The 16,876-nt window shown below is 42.2% G+C and overlaps 1 long non-coding RNA gene across 1 annotated transcript in view; it reads left to right on the top strand.

The window, feature by feature from the left end:
- The window catches only part of LOC133166922 (uncharacterized), a 40,259-nt gene that overhangs the window by 16,122 nt on the left and 7,261 nt on the right, over positions 1-16,876 (top strand). The gene's annotated exons all lie outside the window — the stretch shown is intronic.

The raw sequence follows: 16,876 nt of genomic DNA, 5'->3' as shown, positions 1-16,876 counted from the left end.
GTCATTCACACATGCGGCACTGCTACCCAATGTATATTTGAAAAACGGCAAACGTACTCTATTGGGTTGAGATCAGGCCGCTGACATTGGAGAATTGGTTTCTACTGCAGGTGGCAATAAGCTTGTGATTGATGGTGAGGTAATTAGTTTGTGTTCTTCTTGTAGAGTTTACCCCACGGTCATTTTTGTTCACTGACCACCAATTCCCGTTCCCTCGTGTAGCCCCCCCGCAGTGTGTCAAGACGTATTACAACATGTCGAGTGCTCTGCTTTGTTTCAAGACCAGCGGACGTCAGGGTGACACAATAACCTCCCTCGGGTTTTAATTAAAATTAAGACCGCTTTCTCACAGAGGGTCCGCTTAGTCCAAGTCTCTGTCTCGTTCAGTGTTATTAGATGGAAAGTTAAAATAAATGACGTGAAGTAAATTGAGCCCATCGTTAAATTGTTAATAAATCCAAATTTAACTCTGGAGAGAAAAACACGTGACTGCCTAGAGCCAGAAATGAACATCTTGATTCGAGCTTCCTATCAAGAAATGAAATCAATGCCATCTGCTGTGGACCATATTGAGCACTGGTTTTCTCCTCTAAACCAGTTTGCAATTATCAAAGCGGCTTCAATCTAGCCGCTATCGTTCGACGTCTTAACCGAAAGAAAAGGCCGTCGGTCTCGTTTCGGCCCAATTTCTGCAAACGCCCGAACCGTACGTGCCTTGCCGCCTGCTTCGTTTTCCACCGTCACTGCAGAACTTCTATTTTAGCACATAGCCTGCGGGTAATTGCTGTAATATTGACAGTAGCAAACTGGTTGTTACAAGCAGCTCGTTCATAAATTTTTCCTTCGGCTCACCTGACTTGTTCCGGCTTGGCACGTTGACAAGAGTACGCGGAGTGACAAACGTGCATACCAGCTAGCGTGTAAATAACACCTGCTCGCTCTTTGTCTGCTTTGGTGTGGGTTCTATGCACGCGAAACAAACCAGTGGCCACAATAAGACTTGACTTCACTTCCCTTTTTAGTAATATACTGTATATTAATTTTTTGTAATATTCCCGACACAATATTTCTATTTAATGTTATTAAATTTGTTTATATGACAATAAAAAATGTCAAAATAAATCTGTATATTCTTTGGGGGCAGGAAATCATGACACCAGTATTAATTAATTTTAAATTTATAGTTGTTTATGTACAAGAAATTCCATAAATAATACATATAATTAATTTTTAATTGAATTTCGATTCATTTTATAATTTATTATTCATTCTATTTTTTTGAAGTGGTAATAAGCCCGACTCGCCCTGTCCATCGTTTTCACTCGACATAATCTGCGTGCCCGTCAGTGCTCGACGCAGGGCCAGAGCTAGAAATTTTTTCGTGGGGTGGCCGGGGTGATAAAACATCTCACTGAATCGTGGCTACACTTTCAAAATCCTATCTGTGTCCCTGCAGAGAAGTGTTTGCGTGTTGACAATCTTCACAAAGTAAATTTTAGTAGATAGCATAACCCTAAAAACAATCAGAAATTGAAACCAATCTATTAATACCTTCTGTAGCCTGCTGACACGCACTATTTATTCTGAAGACAACAGAGAGGACACACACACACTTATTTAATTTGCTTCACTTAGTGCTTGTGATCCCTCCAAAGTGCTGAGTCATGATTATTTTGCACATGCACACACACAAACAAACGCTCAAGCTATCATCTGATGCTGTTTAATGTTCTCACTGACTAATGTAATCCTTTACCACCCATGTAAAAAAGACCAGTTTGTTTCTGAGCTGCGTTAGTGTGAACGATTTCTTTATTTACAAAAGTAAAGACAAGTTAAGACCCTCGACCCCCCCCTTACTGGTATGTGACATACTCCCCCCCTCACAGTCCCCCTTGAAGACCGCCAACTCCCCTTTTTGACTATGTGACAGGGTTCAGAGGTCACGAGCTGGCAGGTGATTGGATGTTGTTGTGGTAAGGGAATACGGGCCCGCTAAGTGCTGCAAAAACACCAACTGGCTCTCATATCACTGCCTACAGGGCTAAAGTGTGTCAGTGTGTGCGCGTGCATGTGTGTGCGGGCGCATATGTGTGTCAGGTCACAAAGGGACATGGAGCAGATTTTTATTTTGAACTAGAACTTTGGAACACACGCTCCACCTGGATATTAACCACATCCATGTGTGTGTGAGAAAGCGAACGAGTACTCAAAATCAATGTAAATTCATTTGAACACATTATCATGTTACAGTAGAAGACAAAGAAATGTTTCCCCAATCTTCCTTCCAAGTTCTCCTCACTGGCTTCCATGTACTTGCTGTCTGTGCATCATCTTTTCTTTTGTCAAGGGCGCGCTAGCATGTTATTAGCCTTTTTGCGGCTTTGACACAGATGGCTGCGTCCGTGCAAATATGGCTGACAATATTGAGCTTTGTGCACACGCCAGTCTGTGTGTGTGTCTTTGGAAACTGGAAGGCCAAGGAACATGTAGAGCAGGGGTGTCAAACAATTTTTTTTTCGCGGGCCCCATTGTAGTCCTAGTTTCTTTCGGAGGCCCGTTATGACTGTCAACTCAAATAAATGTATGATCACCTCATATTATATACAGTAAAAGCTACAAAAAAGATCAGATGAGTCTGGTCAAATATTAAAAAAAAAAAGATATTAAAACTGAAGACAATTTTCAATTCTAGTAATGACACATGAATTTGAGGCACAATTTGTCTTCACGGGCCACATAAAATAATGTGGCGGGCCGTATCTGGCCCACGGGCCTTGACTTTGACACCCGTGATGTAGTGCATTAAAAATTAATGGGGCTCTGATGTTTTCGAAAATAAATCCACCTGTTACAGAACCTAACCCTGAATTCAAAAATATATACATAATATAGTTGATTATTACTATTATCAAAACCTGACAGAACAAGCACACACAAGGCCCATGCCAAATGTTTCACTGCTATGGAGAAGTCTCTCACCTCTACTCCACTTGTCAGTCAGCCTGCGATAAATAATCCTGCGGCAAATAATTAGCTGGCACCGGCGTGAGATCGCCCGCGAGATGACGGGAACAGCCACGGGCGGGGATGCGGCTATATTAAAAAAAAAAAGAATAATAAAATGATGAGCAGGTGATGGAGGGTCATTGCCAGACAAACCCAGTGACCCTCCATCTTGTTTCGCTTTAACCATCTCCCCCCTTCTTCATCTTCAACACGCTCCATTACAACCAACATAAACCTGATTCGGCCCATTGTACGTCTTCTTTTAATACGCTCCGGCAAACTTTATAACGCTCGCAGTACTTTTCCCAAAAGTTTCTTTTTATATCAAACATCCAGGTGGACCCAATTTATCGGACCCCCGTTGCTACCTCCAGCTTCTCCGTCTTCACCCATCGCACCCATTTGAGCTGGAGCAGAAATCCAGACTGATCCCGTACGCAATGCGAAGCAGATGTGCCATATACACACACATGGACACGTGAAAAAAAAAAAAAAAAAAACAGCCTGCAGCGTTTTGGGCCTGAGGGCGGGGAGGGGATGGGGGGGGGGTAAGCAGAAACAGCTTCGTCGCTAGGGTACGTCGAAAATAAAACAGAGAGCTGCTTAAACAGGCCGCTTGTTTCACGCACACACATGCGGGCTGCAAAACAAGCTTCTAAGTGAGACAAGATGGTTTGCACTTGTCCTGTAAACTTGTTTGCGTCAAGTAACGACGGTCCAAATTGGGTAACTTTGGCGTCTCTGTCCATTGTTGTTGCTTTGTATCGGGAGCAAAAATAAAAAGGCATTTGAACGTGACGCAATTTAAAAACAAAATCTCAAGCTGTGTTGAAAGCCGAGGAATATAAATGGTTTGGAAATGAGATAGTGAGGATGCTTCTCTAAGGTGGCTCCATAGAGCAGCAATAGAAAAATCTCGATCCTCTCTAAGCTCACGCTTAGACTCGGGTGCCTCCAAGAGCAGCTGCTCAGCAAAGCTTGACATTTGACAGATTTGAAGACAATGAGAACAATTTTATCAGTCCAGGACGCCATTTTAAGACTAACAAACTGGGAATTCCTGGGAGTAATGTTTAACAGGAAGAAAACGTTGCGCTTTAGTGGAGATAGCCAGGTTGGTCCTCGCAGATAAGACGAGTAAAATGATTTTCTTTCTTACCTGAATGCTTCCCTCTTCTTAAAGCTGATTTTTTTTTTTCTCCATTGCGGTTTCGACTCGAGATAACTTTGGCTTGGCATGTGAATAATTTACAGGGAAGCCTACTTGAAAGGCTTCGGGGGAGCGTTGCTTAATCCCACGTTTTCGAGTAGACGCAAACGTATCGCCGAGTCAAAAGCCAGAGGAGAGGCATTTGAGTTTTTATTTACACGCTGTCCGAAACGCTGCCTGGCCGATCCAAACAAACATGTTTTGGGAAACATTTGGGGTAGCAACTCGGAAAAAAAAAAAAAAAACATTTTCAAACAGGCTGACATTTACAGTACGCCCACTCGGCTAATTCGTAGCTCCCGACCTCAACCTGCCTCACAAGGTCCCCCCTTTAGACGCCCCCACGCTTGAGCTCCAGGAGCCACCAAACATGAGAAGCCACCTAATTTGGTGTCATAAAACTAACATTAGCTACTCCACTTCAGAAGTGGACCATGTTGAGTGCTGGGTGGAACATGGAGATTACAGAGCTGTCACGCTGTCTGCTTGCGGGGAGGCAATTAGAGGCAGGGGGATGTCTTACTAATGGGATGCCTGACCCCAAAGACACACACATCCCAGTTGCTCTGTCCTGAACTTTACCCCGAAAACAAAGACGCATTTCCACCTGAGCAGGATATGCAGAGACACGCATGCCATCAGTTTAGACACACAGGAATGACAAAGATTCCACAGTAGTAGAGCCACTGGAATATTTTTGACATGTTTCCGAAGTGTACGAATAAAAACTGCAAGTGTCGGCAAAGGTGTAAGTAAAAAAAAAAGTACTCAAGTAGAATTATAGAAAGGTTTTTAAAAATAAATAAATGTCAAAGTAGACGTACTCATTGATTAAAAACAAAAAAAGTTGGGAGGGGGCAAAGTAAAAAAAAAAGTAATTTCCAGTTTTCCATGTCGTAAAAAGTGTGATTTGATTGAGACAATCATTTTAAATCATTCATATTTGGGAAGGATGTTAACATTCTATTCTGCCGTGTGTCAAATGTAACATTTTCACATTACAGATACTTTAAGTACAGTAAAAAAAAGTATTTGTACTCCCACCATTTTGTGTGAGTGATTGAGTGCATGCGTGCGTGATATTTCTCAGACAGAGCATCCATTGTGACGCGTCGGTGTCCCTCAAGGCGCTGGAATCTGGCACATTGTCTGCGTCGGAAACTCGAAGCCGTTACAACTCTCGACTTGTTTTGATCTTAGCAGAAAATTCCAGTTCCCGCCGTGTCTTTTTTTTTTTGAGGGGAGTGACGCCGCTGGACGAGCGTCTGGAAGGAAAAGTCTCATTATGGTCTGAGTGTTTGGCGGGTCCAGGACTGTTAGATAAGAGGGAACCCCTTCTGTTGGCCGCAAACGGCTGCTGGCTTTCTGTCACAATATTCATAAACTATCTCATTGGAGTTTTTTATGAGTAACACAGGGGAGAGATGTTGAGTGGAGAAAAACGTTTTTTCAGAAAACGTGAATAGAAAGTAAAATCGATAGAGGTCGAAATAAGAACTGTGGTAAAAGATTAGCCAAGCTTTGAATAGAACCTGCCCCAAAATCAATTTTTTTGTGATATTGGAGGACAAAAGTCCAGAAAAATAGAAAGGTAAGGGGTATAGGAATTTCCAAAAGTAGTTAAAAAAATCAATACCAAAAATAAAAAGAAAGAAGGCCACCAGGGAGGCAAACCTGGACAAGACACAAGTGGCTGGCAGGAGATAACAAGAACAGGTTGAGAAAAAAAAGAAAAAAAACTAAAACAAGTAACAAAAAAAATGACAAAAGTCAATCTGATAATAAAGCAACAGAAAATGAAACTTTTCCAAACACTGGTTGAAACAACAAACGAAAAGGTCACAGTTCAGGAGTACGGGTCAAACCGGTTGAGCTCTAAATAGAAATACCGTTGAAGACTCGGTAGGTTGGATTATTCCATTTCAAGATAAGTGTTACACCTCAGCCACTAGTTAGCGGTTGTCGCTATTAGCAATAGCTCTCAGTGTGACGCTATAACCGCAAAACATCTTGTAAGTAACTTAAGCAAACCCTGCAAAATGATTGGCTAAGCGCACGCATGGCGTGGACGGGATTCACTCCGCGGGGGCGGGGCTGCTCCGGCGAGGCCCCTTTGTGTGCTGGCGTGGGTGTCGTGCATGCAGATGTGAAGTTTGTTGTACGCCAGAGAGACATTTGTGTGTGACAGAAGGCAGCTTGTATCAGTAGCGTGTGACACACAGCGCTCTCTCGGCGGCCACTAGAAGGACTCGTGCCAAAAAACTGAATAGTGCCTCTGTTTCCTGCTGCTGATTGACAGCAAGGCTTCTTTGTGTGTGTTTGTGTGTGCATGTGTGTATTTGGCGGCAACAATGTTGAGTACCCCACTCATAGTATCAGTCAGTGTAGAGTATAGTGGCGTCCTAAATTTAGTAGTTTATTATTATTAGTCATTGTCGTCTGACTGGAAGTAATTTAAAAAAAAATTTTCATTCTTTTTTTTTTTTAAATTACTGGTCATTTGAAAGTAATTAATTTGAAAAATATATTTTTAATATATACACATTTTTCCCAACATTTTTTTTTCTACCAGTCTTTGAATGTGCTGCTGTTTTGGTTAGCAACACAATTGCACTGACGTTTGAACTGCAATTTGAGGAAATTCATTTAGAAGCGTGTCAGTGTTTTTTTTAGCCAAACAAGCTTTTCAACTGAGTGTTTTTTTTTTCTTCCTCCCCCCCCCCAAAGCTCTCTTTGACATTTAGACATCTTTGATTGACAGCAGGAGCACACAGGAACAAAATGTCAAGAGTTCCTGACATTCTGCACGACAAAAACTTAGCTTAGGGAAACACCTGCAACAATTTTTATCAAGGTGCAAACAACATTTTGACAAAGTGGCCACTGCAGTCACTAGCACAAGCAGATATGGATCATCGGAAGCGTTTTCTGCCTTCTTTGTGGACCTGCTTGAATAATTCAATAAGATTCAAGCCAGGAAGGGACGCGGCTGTTTTACGGCCATTAGATCTGCTGGCGGGAAAAAGTGTCAGCGAGAGAACAGACGAGAGAGAAGTCATGTGACCTGAGGGAGATTCCCTCACGTGACTTTGTGGAAAATCACCCGGCTCCCTGACGGCCATTCCCAGAAAGCACGAGTGAAACCGAACACATTACGATGAGCTACTCTGAGCAGTCACTTTATTAGGTACGACATTTAAAGGTGCACAAAAATACCCTGACGTCCTTAATGCGGCCCACCGAACATTTTTATGTACATTTGCCATTCTAATTTAAAATTAATTTAAATGTTGAATTATTTTAGTTACAAATAATACAATTAAAAAAAAAAATTAAACTTCATATGCAGATGACCTGGCCCATTGATAGATTTAAAAAGCCATGGTGGACTCCTAAATCTGAATTCCCCCACTCACACGTTATTATTTTTCAATATGGACGCCATTACTGTTTTTGCGACTTCTGCTTCGTGCTGACAAAAGAGACTTGTACGAAGAGTAACGTACAACCTCAAAACTCTTTTCCGAGTGGGTCAAAACAAACACCATTTTCTGATGGTCTTCCTCGCCGCCGTTGAAAAATGCCTTTGGCACGGCGCGGCGCAAAATACTTTCCGTGCGTGCACGTCGCGGTGTGTTCCCACCGACCGTTTACACGTCCCCGATGAGAATCTGCTGTTTGCTTTAGTTTCGACCAACTCGACCAGCGCTGTGGCTTTTTCTTTTCCTGCGGGCCCGTATGTAGAAACAGGGAACTTGGACGCCTACGGCGGTTTTTAAGCGCTTTTGCGGGCCGAATGAGGAGAAAAGTATAGGCTGTGTGGCTGAAGTAGCTTTCTGGCTTTCTGGCTTACTGTAACAGACGAGTGTTGGTTTCAGAGCAGCCACTCGTGTTTCGCAGCATCAATAATAAACCGCTGCAAGCGTGCTGGTCAATAAGACCGCCACTGGGTATGACGGCAAAATACATCGGCTTAGTTGTGCCCGTTATTCAGCAGATTATGCTACTGTATGATTTTTGTTGTTTATAACAGCCGTCCAGTTGTTCCTGATCGCTTCGCCTACGTAACCCGACACTCGTGTCGTTCGGGCCGCAGCTTAAGTCCTCGCCTTGCCCGATAGGCACCAGAGCCAGATAAGGCTCTTTAATAATTCAGCGTGTTGCTTTAAAATGCAGTTTGTGGTCAAAGACAATCTCGTTAAGATTCGCTCTGGTTTCTGACCTTTAGCTGTAATAATGGCGGCTAGCTTCGACCGTTCACTCTGCCTGATAACTATCAACCAGGCTTGGGGCACTTAATTCGAGTCTGGCTTCAAGAGGAAGTCAAATCTTTTTTGGGGCAATAAGATTTTCTGTGTGCCCCCACTAGTCTGATTAACACACCTCAAAGCTACTAAAATGTCATGCTAATTGCTAAGCTAACGTTTCAATTGTTCATTATTTTGTTTTGTTCAATAAAATGCTTGCTTCAGGTCATTGGGATTAACTTGAAAATGAAAAAGCTTTAAAATATTCAAATTTGCTCCCCAAATGAAGTCATTACCGTATCTTCCACACTATAAGGCGCACCGGATTATAAGGCGCACCTTCAATGAATGGCCCATTTTAAAACTTTGTCCATATATAAGATATATACATTTGGCCTGCACTTTGGACACGCCTGCTGTAGTGGCTCAATATTGGTCCATATATAAGGCGCACCTGATTATAAGGCGCACAGTCAGCTTTTGAGAAAATCGGAGGTTTTTAGGTGCGCCTTATAGTGCGGAAAATACGGTAATTAGCAAAACCGCTGGGCACAGCATGTTGCCCTTCTTTCCGACAGCAATCCAGTTGTGACTGTTCTCATTTACCGGATCGCCATCCCTATACTCGTCCTCCTTGTAAGGCTTCACAGCCAGAATCCTCCGCTCCCATTGGTGGAGCCCGTATGGCACGATGATATCGGTCACCTGATGATCTCACGCTGTAGGTGATGTAGTCCCACAGCAGGTGAGTCATCAGGCGCGGCTTACTGGAAGTACATCGCCTCATCCGTCCCCCGCCGCACGTTTTCATCTTCGATGCTGATGCTGCATCGCCTGCGCCGCATCACGCAGCCTCTGTTTCTCCCGCCCAACCCCCGCCTACTCCGACACGTGCATTCCCATCAAATGCTGCCAAACTGATATGAAGAAATATGGGGGGGAAAATACATTCATTAATTAAATTGAATTCATGGATCAATGCAGGGAACCTTGCACAATTTTGTCCTCCCTGTGTGGTATTTTTTTGTGGGTCTTTTCAAATTTGGATTATTAGAAATTCTTCACACATTGACAAAAACGCAAATGTTTTGGACTGAATTAAGTTGTCTCGTCAGTTTGCTCCAAAAAAACAGATCACCTGTTTTTTTTTTTCTTTTTTTTTTGATAGTATTGGTCACTGAGACTTTTTTTGTAGGTCACCCCAAGGTACGTCAACCAAATTTCACATTGCTAAGTAAATCTGGCCGTCACATGTTTTCAATTGGCCCATGGAGCAATAATGACTGACTCCTGGGAAGTCTGCCTAGCAACAAGTACCCATGACTTTTGATTATTATTAATATTGTTTTTAAAAAAAAGCTTACACGGACAAATATTCCTCAACGAGCTGATTTAGCTACATACCATGGTTCTAGGGAGGATCCCAACAAACCTCCGCACAGGCATATTATTATTATTATTCTTGTTTGACGTTGTTATTGGAGATCATTATGTGATATAATTATATCTATTAGCTGTGTGCTGTCTATTCAGCAGCGCCAATGTCAATATTGGTCCGCACAGGAAAACGCTGTCGGTCAGGTGAGACCGTGAGAAAGAACCACAACATGCATGCAGATTGTAATAATATAATAATATTTGATCTACTTTATGACATTATCTCATTTGAGTGGCTGTTTGAGTGAAAATGTCATTTTCCCACTAATCAACCTCCGTTTGTTTCCTGGTGGCGCTCTTTGACGTACGACTGACGCACAAAGAGAGCTTTTGTGTACTGCAGGTGTGAAGCTACACAAGGCTGAGCTAAAGGGTGTTTTATTCCTTCGAGGCCCCCCTCCCTCCTGAAAAAAGCCTGCGGGCCTGCTGCTGTCGAGAAAGGCCAGAAATTCTTACAACTTCCTCTCCTGATTTATTTGCATGTAACATGACTGACAAAATCAACCTTTTTAAAATTCAGCCCCCGAAGCAGTTCACGTAGTAACATGAAATTTGGTAAGCATGTCCATCATGGTGGGAACCGCAAAAAGTCTTAAAAACGTCTGCCAAAAAACAAGACATTCAGCCGTTTTGATTCGAATCTACTTTTCTTCGACAGTGTCTACGAGACATTTCATTTTCATTTCAGAAAGATTGATGACCATAAAACTCAAAGTTAATGAAAGGACCCACCAAAAAAGTCTGAAAAAAAACACACACACATAAAGTTGAGATTCAAAGTGACATTTATGATCATTTTAGCCATTTCAACCAAGTATCCTAATTAATTTGAAAATCCAGCCTGAGGTTTGGTATGCTTTTCTATAATGAATGGACCCACAAATAAAATCTTAAGAAGCCATGGCCAGGCAATAACTAATCCCCGTCTTTGTAAGCGCTACCCAAAAAAGGGGCCTGTAGATCCATAGTGAAAACAACCCTTGCTGGTTTTAACATTAAGAGGTTCAGCAATGGAATATTCCCCATGGCAACCTTTTTCTAACTAACTTTAACGACCGGTGGTTACTCTTAAAATGACACGCTCATCATTAATTCTCTTTTGATGGTTGATTTTATTTTTTTAATGTGGCCATAGCTCTCGCGGTAAGTTTTTATCATTGCCATTGGTGTCATAAATCAACTCGCAAACTCTCATCTTTGGATAATGGCTGCCTTTTAATAGGCTTGTTTGTATTTGCAAAGAAGCTTTTTGAATTCTAAACAGCTTTTAGAGGGAGCCAGAATGGCGCTTAAGCTCCTCTTAAGATTCAAAATAACTTCTAAGTGTTATTTATAATGGTGCGCTGATTTACAATACGCCGTGTAACACGAGAGGCGGGCAGTACATTGCGTCCAGTCAACAGGTAGACGAGTTGGGCAGCGCTCCCAGAATGGAGGCGGTTAGTGGCAGTAAAACGCCACATCACCGACCTTTCCTCTTTTGGAAGGCTGGCACCTTAAGCCCTCAGACGCCAGCATACTCCATCAAGCTGCTGGCTTTTATTCATCTGTGTCAGATGCTTATGTTAAACTATAAAAAAATGTTGTTTGAGCTTCGCTTTTCTGGGATTTCATTGGATATGATTTGGTTTGACTATGAGACTAAAATAAGATGATTTGATTTTTATTTTTTTTACGTATTTGCGTTTGTAAGCTTGGAAAAAGAAAAGAATTGACTTTTTAATTTAATCTTAATGTTTGTATGTAATTTAAATTTAACTTTGGTAGTTTCACAAAATATTCTAAATAAATATTTTTTTAATTTAGATTTTTTAATTTTTCATCGGTGTCGTGCTCTGTTTGTATGCTTATGTTAAACTACAAAAAAAGTAATTTGATTTTGCTTTTCTGGGATTGGATACAATTTGGTTCGACTACTAGACTAAAATAAGATGGTTTTATTTTTAATTTGATTGTATTCTATTTTATGTATTTGAGTTTGTAAGCTTGGAAAAAGAAAATGATTAATTTTTTAATTTTAATTGAATCAATGTAATTTTTGTCCGCCATTTTAATTTAATTTTAACTTTGGTTATTTCACAAAATATTCTAAATAAATATTTGTTTAATCTTAATTTTAAAAAATAGTTTTATAATGTTTTTTTTTAACTTATTTTACTCTTTGATTTTTTCATTTTCAAGTTTTCGTTGTAACGCTGAATCCTTTGAAGCCTGCCGGGCGAACCGCATTTGTTTTCGGTACGAGCTGTCCCTCTTTTGGTGCGGTTAGCACTTAATTCCACCGGGCTGTCCGTCACAGTGACTGTGTGGGCTAAAAGTGGGCCAAACGCTGACATGTTTTGCTTTGCAATGAAAACACACGTGCGTTAATACGAGCGAATGGGTGTGCGTCGTCGCGTGCTGCACTTTCCACGTGTGATGTGATTAGAAAGCAATTTGCTCCTTGACAACGTGACCCAAGAAAAACACACGCTTTATTAAAACCAAACAAATGACGCCATTTGGGACGGCTCCATACATCACATGGACGGATTACTGTTACCACATCCAGTGTTTTATCGGGACCGGCGGTGCCACAAAACTTTTTTGTTTGACCCACAATCAGGGCTGAAAAGCTTAACTGAACGCCATCGCGCTATTTTTGTACAATGTGTGTTCTAGCCGTGTCAAATAGGGTTTTTTTTTGCATTACAATCAATTATTTATTACGGTGTGTTACGCAACATGCTGCAGAGTTGCGTTCAAATCTAAAAAACGTATTTTGTGAAGGGGCCGCTGACTTATTGGTGAAGGCCGTCCCGTTGCAATTCCAAAGACAGTTGAGCTGAAATCCAACTCCGGTTTTGCTGCCAAGTGTCGCATCTTCACTTGGGCTTTCGGTAACACGACCGCACTGACACCATTACCGCAGCGGCTCTGTATTCGTTGGAAAACAGACAATCTGCCGTTTGTTAGCTTTGTCGCCGTTTAGTGCGGATTTTTCCTCTTTTGAGGAGTTGGCAGTTTTCAAATCTGAGAGGATCACATTCCCATGCCAGTGCCAATGTGTGCGACTGTGTCGATTTCAAGAAAGACAAGCCAAAGCGTTCTGCTGCAAAAGAAAAGACGAAGCAGATGCTCGTTCTCGGTGAGGGCGGCGGGACGGTGCCAAGAGACTGTTGCTGCTGGCACCGTGTGTGTGTGTCTGTGTGTGTGTGTGTATGTGTGTGAGCGAGAGGGAGAAAGCAAAAGAGTAATTACTTTGGTAGAGGGATGCTGGGGTTGTCTCAGTGCTGCATTAGTTGTGCCCTTATAAAGAAGGCGGCGGGATATACTGTTCTGCCATATTAAATAAACACCAAGCAGTGGGTGGCATGTGTGTGTAAAAATAAAATGTAGCCCATATATTTAGTCTTTACGCTCCGACTCGAAGATTGAAGCTCAATCCCGGCGCAGAGTTAAAGTGGAGAATTTTTTTCCAAAGATTGAACGCAATAAAGTTTCCCTATAACATTTTTAGTCCTTTTTTTTCTCAACACCAAAATTAAAAAAAGGAAATTTAACAGTTGAATGTGAGTGTGCATGTTCAATGCATATTTTTGTAAATGTGTTTTAATTCAAAAGAAGTTAAATCTAGTCCTAAAATGAAACATATTAGATACCGTATTTTCCGCACTATAAGGCGCACCTCTAATTTTCTCACAACCCGACAGTGCGCCTTATATATGGACCAATATGGATTCGTGGATGACGATTAATTTATTAAAGTAAGCTTTACGTGTTTATTTTGTGTGTTGTGTGATATTCACATTTGAGCAACATTGAGTTATTGTGCCTTATAATCCGGTGTGCCTTATATATGAACAAAGTTTTAAAATTCATTGAAGGTGCGCCTTATAATCCAGTGCGCCTTATCGTGCGGAAAATACGGTATATATAATATTTAAGTGGGCGCGCCCGCCCACCATGTTGCACGTCACTTTTTTCACGCTCATCACCTGTAGCAGGTGCCAAGAATGGGCCGACTCTCCATATTGCGAACGTGAGTGTTAGTAAGTTATGTCACAACAACACGAGCGGTCGGGCTCCACCGTGGAGACAATGCAGTGTGTGTGTGTGTGTGTGTGGAGCAGATGTAGGGCTGGGCCAGCGCCAGGAGTAGACAAGTCGTATGAAGTCATCGACAGTCCGACCCGGAGTATTCTGACTGTCAGGGGGTGCAATGAAAAGTCCAAAATATATATATTTTTAAATGTTTTTCAATGCATGGAAATCATATTGAGAAAAAAACATAAGTTTGTGAATGCTGAGCAGTTTGTGATGCTTTCCATGTTGCATTTGTTTATGGGGAGGCAGGACGAATGGAGGGAGGGAGGGAGGGGGTGAGTCAGAGGTCCAGAGAGAAGAAGTATTGAAGTAAGGGCCAATGTTTATGTTTGTGTCTGGTTTCTCGCTCTCTTTTCACTCGCACAAACAGCGAGCAGCGCCATCTTTTTCCTCCCCACCCCCCCCTTCCTCATCTATCCATCCATCCTTCCATCCAGTTGACAAGCGTCAGTGTCGCTCCTCGGCTTCCATCCACCTGCCAGTGTTTGCGTTACAGTCTGGCTCCACGTGTCTGCGAGGGAGGGAAGGAGGGAGGAAAAGTCATCAGGTGGAAGGATGGAGGATAGGCGGAGTTGGAAAGAAAAGAACGCCTGTGGTACCGCCATCAGGAGTTTCCATCGGGGGAGGAAAAAAAAAAAAAAAAGCCCAGACGTCTGCGCAAGCTTTATCAGGAAGGAGGGCGACTCGTTAGAAAGCAGGGAGATTTGGAGATTGTTGTGACTGGGCTTTCCTTGTTTGCTTTTACCATCTGAGATTTCCACAAAAAAAGCATGTGTCGCTAAACATTGCTCGAGAAAAGAAAATTGTATTTACTTGAAATTACACGAGATGAAGGAAACCACCAACTGTTCATCTCACCTGGAGTTTTTGCTGGAGTTTTACAAGTGAGAAGGTGTAAAGGTGTAGAAACCTTTGACCTTTTCAATGCACTTTGCCTTTTCTGAGTTCTCCTTTGCAGCAGGTGCAGCTGTGTCGCTCTGCTCTTTTATAATGTTAAAAAGTCACAGCTTTTAGCGGAATCACACCGTCCCGCCCACACTTTTCGACACATTCTGTGGTTAGTGTACAAAACGTACCCCCCCCCCAACCTTCAGTTTTGTTTTTCACAAAACGTACTAACCTCAGCCCCCCAACTCGAGTTTCAATTTCAGTATGACTGTGAAATGAATCTCTGCGATGCGCATTAGCACCACTCGCAGGATCGGAGTAGAACAACATTGACTGCTTGATAATGAATTAAAATTGACTCAATTCTGATCCATTAAGATTACCTTCATAAATTGTAATCTTAGAAATAGAGTAAGTGGACTAGCTAACATGCTAGCAACCGAGATAGCTAGGCTGTGTAATTTTGGCTTGCATAAAGCCAATTTAGCTAGCCACTGATTGCCAAATATGAACAGCGTTATTTTAAAAAGCAATTGTTGATAGGTCTTTGACGTCTATAGTCGTCAATGGCAGGTAATAAATTGGAATCTCGCGAGCCGTTAACTTCCACCGCTGCCTGAGTTTTCCACCCAGCCCTCGTATTTGAAAGAATCCCTCCGAGGCTGCAAAGGTGCTGTTATTGTGAGCGAGTGGGTGTCCCGCTTGTTAATGGGGTCAGTGCAGCACCCCTGGGAGGAGGAGGAGGATTAGGAGGAAGAGGAGAGGGCAGCGAGGACACACTGTCCAAAGCTTTCAATTCTGGGGCGGCCAGATGAAAAGAAAACAAGAGCGCTACGTGTTCCATATGTCGGGGCAAAGGGTGAAAATGTGCTTTGCATTTGCTTCCCTCTCCGGTGCCGTTTGATTGGGACGTGTGTGTGTGTGTCTGTGTCTGTGTGTGTGTGTGTGTGTGTGTGTGTAAATTGAGCTCAGTTGTGCATTTAGTACTTAGATTGCAGGATTACACAAAAACTGCTTGGGCGATATGCGAGTGGGTGGCAAATTCAAATCATGATGCCATTCTATTTTTTTCTTGAAAATAGTCCATGATTCATTTGATTTTATTCTTAAAATTATTTTTCAATTAAAAAAAAAAATACGAAAAAAAGACAGAATTCTTGAAGATACGCAACTTTTTTTCTCGGGGGCAATTAATTATGTGACTTTTTTTTTCTTTCAAACATTCACCTTTTTTTGGGGGGTAAATCTCCAGCTTTTTGAGCAAATCTGTTCCTTCCTTCCTTTTGGCTCTTTGCTAATCCACAGATTTCCTTCCCCTGAACAGCGAGACGGACTCTCGCAGCACCTCGGGAAATCTCCTCCGGCGCTCAACTTAAGGATGGAGTTGATTTTCTTGATTAGATTTAAACCTGTGAAATGAGACCTTAGACACACATGGGAGAAACCCGGGTGGGGGGGTTCGACTTATTAAAAAAATGCTGGTGGCGGGTGACACAGGACACAACAGACCTGGCGCTATCCAATCAGAAGTAAGCAAGGGGCCCACTTTTGATTCGGAACCGGATTTTTCCACGGCTCGGCTGTGTGCCCTTATGTGACCTGCGGGCCATACTTTGCCCATCCTCAATCGAATCTAATTCCCACTTTGCAAAGATAATCATGCTGGATTTTCATTGGGTGGTGTAGAATTGCGTCACATGATTCTGCAAAAAATATTTTGGTTGGTTATCTGAGAAGCGTACAAATATTAGAAATAAATATAGATACTTTGTGTGTGTGTCAAGGGGGGGGGGGGCTGCTTTCATGGAATGCATGCAAGCAACATGTGGAAGCAGTGAAACAGCAGTGTGATTTTTTTTTTTCTTTTCCTCCGCCCAACTGTCCTCCCATCCCAGCAGCTGTGTTTTTGTTGTCTTTCCACCCGTTTCATGTCTTTGTTCAGTGTTTCACACGCGCTTTTCAAATGTACCCTGTCATTTCCAGTTTATTTACTGTATTT

This window comes from Syngnathus typhle, linkage group LG14, assembly GCF_033458585.1.
Source record: "Syngnathus typhle isolate RoL2023-S1 ecotype Sweden linkage group LG14, RoL_Styp_1.0, whole genome shotgun sequence".
NCBI classification, from domain to species: Eukaryota; Metazoa; Chordata; class Actinopteri; order Syngnathiformes; family Syngnathidae; genus Syngnathus; species Syngnathus typhle.
Note: the sequence above shows the minus strand (reverse complement) of the source record. Positions and strands in the feature narration are given on the sequence as shown.